General features: G+C 36.2%; 1 pseudogene; it reads left to right on the top strand.

Annotated features, from left to right (window-relative positions):
* Positions 1-729: 729 nt before the first annotated feature.
* LOC139711653 (U2 spliceosomal RNA) lies at positions 730-904 on the top strand (annotated as a pseudogene).
* Positions 905-4,300: the final 3,396 nt, after the last annotated feature.

Raw genomic sequence — 4,300 nt, forward strand, 5'->3', positions numbered from 1 at the left:
ATATATCATATTTCTCTCATACACTCATTACCTTCCTTAAATATGACATCATAAGAAAGCCTAATTAATTATCTTTAAAGTGACACCTCGCTTGCTATGATTGGGTGTTCTTGGAATGTGCAAAACAGCTGAGAATTGGGACAGATCAAAAGTGAAAAGTTGCAACAATTCTGCTATTGATAATGTACAGTTTTGATGAAAAAAGGCCACTGGAATAAGCAATGCTGAAATGAGAGCACTTTCAAAAACTCCCATTTCCTAGACATTAGATGACTGTTTGGTCAACCTTTATGTTTGATTTTAATCTGGAGATACTACTGCAGTTTGTAATTCATGGATGAAGCCTGGAATTTAATGATAATCTCACAATACATTCTTTTCGAGCACATTCCTTCCCTAAAACGACAAAGCAAATGGAAATTATACTGTTTGACATAACACGTTTGCTCTATTTTGCAACATTTCTATTTTGCAACCTTATAATAGGGAATATTAGAGGGTTTATAGTTACGTTATGTTTGATATTACTGGTTGTTATGCTAACTGAGATTCATGTTAGTTATTTGGGTGTGTGTGTGTGTGTGTGTGTGTGTGTTATTTTGAATTTTCTGATATAAGTTTTGTTTGAGGTATTATGTTATTATTTTGTAGATTTAAAATTGGGGGCTGAGAAGGGTTGAAGTAATTTGATTTATATAGGGTTATAAAGAATTGATATATTGTATATGTATCGCTTCTCGGCCTTTTGGCTAAGATCATGTGTAGTACTGTGTAATAGATTTGTAGGGTGTTGTTTGTTTTCATTGTGCTTATCATAGACGTAATTATGGAATTGTGATGTAAACTATGTGTACTGTTTTGATCATTTTGCTGCAATGTAATGCCAGTGGAAGCCAAATTTCTATGTCTGACATAGACCAATAAAGAAATGAATGAATGAATGAATGAACGAATGAATGAATGAATGAATGAACGAATGAATGAATGAATGAATTTCACATTTGACCTTTCCTCGTACTCAGTCATGCTGTGCATTCCAGGAATGCATAATGTAAACAAGTGAGTTGTCATTGTAAAGAAAATTAATCAGGCTTTCATATGATGTCACATTTGAATGAAATGATGTAGTTTGAAGAGAAATATGATACATCAAATTGGAATTGCAGTACTTTTTTAGGAGTTCATATTATATGTTGCATTATATTGATAATAAATTGCACTGGAAATGCAGTTTCGTGACCCTGAATCTCAGATAACATATACCTTCGAAGTTGCACTCGTTTAATAACTATTAATCACCCTCGCACTTGAAAGGGTGAATGATCTAAATTATGCAACTTTTTCTAGTTCTTCTGGTTCTCTTCTCTCTCAGTCTTTCTTCATATCTCCCTTTCTCTCTCTCACACACACCATTTCAATATTCTTCTACTTAGTTCTACTTGTTACCTGTCAATCCCTGTTCCTTCTCTCTCTCCCTCTGTATATTCTCTCGTTCTCCATCTCCTTGCTCCTTCCTTAGTCTCGATTATTCCGCTCGTTCTCCCTTTTTAATTATTCTCTAACTTCCGTTGTGGTCATTTTACCCTTAAAGAGGAATTCCATGCATTGCAGTTATAAGCTATTCTGATAAAAAGAGTAAAATATTACAGCAATGTCAATTTGATCAGAATTGGATGAAAGTTATAGGTAAGTTAGGAAATTGTAAATTTCTGCTGAGCAGTTCTCATTATTCTCGTACAGTGCATGAGAATAATCTTATGCAAATGAGTGAGCTGATGATGTCATCATTTTACAATTTTTTTTTTTTCTGGGGCGTTCGAATGAAAAATGAAAAAACTGCTAAATTCTATGTAGGCCTAACAAACTATATGACAAGTTGTGAGGGGATAGCATCATCACTGTACTATTTCCATATTCATATCTAGTGTCCAAGAACTATTTCATAGAAAGTTAGGGAAACTTGAAAATGTCGTACACTATCTTATTTTTCATCCAATATTGATGAAGCTTTTATTAAATGTGTTAAGAAAATTTTACTCTTTCTTTTCAACTGCACCAGAATTTCAACTCTTTTCCAGGCTTCCATAAAAATGATCACCTACAATTGTACATCTTAGATTCATATTGAAACTCATAATTCAGTATATCTGACAACGTCTGTGCACTTTGTATTATAGACCAACCCTTTAGTTTGACTTTTCCATATTGTGAGCACAGTCTAAGAACGTTCATCATAGCCTGCACCCTCCCCAGCTCTTTGGCTGATTATCAACACTCATGAATACTCCATGGGTTTTTTTCACTAAAGTTTTCGCGGAAGTTGGGGGGGGGGGGGGAATATCGACTTTTAATCCCCGGTCCCACAGCCCCCCCCCCCCCCCCCCCCCCCCCACATCCTACAAACAAACCAAACTAAAAACAGGTGCATTTTAATTAAAATGTAACAGCGATATAGACCCGCAATTTCACATTAAAGTATTACACTATGTACCCACTTCTCAGTCAGATAGATTCTTTTATTACTCTGAAACTCAGCCGAAACCGTTATAGATATGTTTTAAATTTTTCCAGAAAATGTTAATGATGTAGTGTACAAATGAATCTGCACACTGCAGGGCACCGACATTTGCCTCATGATGACGTCAACAGAACTCCTTCTCGCTGCTGTAATCGTGACGGGTACTGAATATTTCTTAACATATTGTTTTTGCTATTGTTTATTCTGCAGTAAACCTCGAAAACACAAACTCCCACACGTCCCAGGCGTTGAAGAGGAAGCAGTTTCAAAGTATCTGTATATTGATTAACGCGTACTCTGGTGGCAGAATTGATAAATGACGGTAGCCCTTTAATTCTGATTTTCAAGAGCATCACGGGTATATCAGGCAATTGTAGCTGCCATGATAAAAAGAGTGTTAGAAGGTCTGAATGAGGTTCAAGCTATTCATGAACACCCTTCATGCCCTTAGGCTTTTATATACTTTGAGTTTGACTTGTTGCTACTTCTGGACAATACGTAATATCTGCAATGATCTTGTTTTGGTCAATGCCCCACCGATTCCTATAGAAAGGAAGTAGCAGAAGTTATACAGCTTAACAAAATCACAAGGGGTTGGGTGGGGTACGAATAGTCACCTTTTTCTCTAGATGTTGTTTGTTCATGTATTGAATTTCACCTATAGCACCAGCCCATTGATGTGGGGAATGCTTAATAAATGATTGCTTGGAGTAAGGTGTTTACATAGACTTTCATAATTTGAAATGAAGTCTGTCTGTGTCATTGTTCTCTCGGGTCGTTTATAAATGTATCGCTTAATGAACTAGGTACTTTAATAGGATCGGACAGAATACGCAGGATGCTTCCAATTGTAAACAAAAAGAAATGACTGTATTTCATTTGTAACATATATTCGATGCAGAAAATTCCTAATAAACTCATTTGAATTTGAATTGAATTGAATTGAATTGAATCAAATCTTAGAAAATGATCGAATATGCGTGGCCGCTAATCAAGCAACGCTGTTTGTGACCAAGCTACAAAGAAATAGAGAGTTCTAATTCCCTCCGAAGGACTAAACAATGAATATGAATTGCCTTAAATCAGGGCACAATTGATGTTACCAGGGACTCCAACAAGGAAACATATGTTCATTGACTCGCGGTCTTGCGTGCTGGGCCAAAACTGTTCCCCTATTTTGGGACAGTAGAGCTTTTATTAAAAAAAAGAGGACAAATGTTTATGATACGCATTACTACATTTTTTTTGTGTGTGTGTGATTTCCCACCGTCTGAAAACAATCAGTGAGTGTGCGTCACCTACATGCGGATTCCTGTCAAGCAAAGAATTGTGGCGATAACAGCGGGTACAAGCTGAGCGTGAAGCGGATGACTCGTCCTCCATACCGCCCTCTAGTGACTTGTGAGCCGAGGAATCAAGAGAGTGTCGCAGGTATTCAGCACTTTCAAACCTTTTACAATACTTTTATAATTACATTCGCTGTCATTTCACACGTAAGGTTGCAACATGTATTAAGTCATTTTCATTTTTTTTTTCAATTAAAAAAATATCTTTTGCACGTTCGAAATCAATACATTAAATTGACAGGATTTCTTTTTATGAATATGGTAAATATCTGTCTGTGTCCCACGCTCTGAGGCACAATACATTCTTCGGGATATATTTCCATGTAAATCTGCTTCGACTTTCATAGCACTCGCCCCTGGATAGGTGAAATGCAAGAATCAGGTTCTGCACTACTAGTATTTTTTTCATGTAGTTTTGACAATTTTTTTCTTTTTT

This window comes from Diadema antillarum, unplaced genomic scaffold (assembly GCF_040938485.1).
Source record: "Diadema antillarum isolate AM-2024a unplaced genomic scaffold, OU_Dant_1.0 seq00001679_RagTag, whole genome shotgun sequence".
Lineage (NCBI taxonomy): Eukaryota > Metazoa > Echinodermata > Echinoidea > Diadematoida > Diadematidae > Diadema > Diadema antillarum.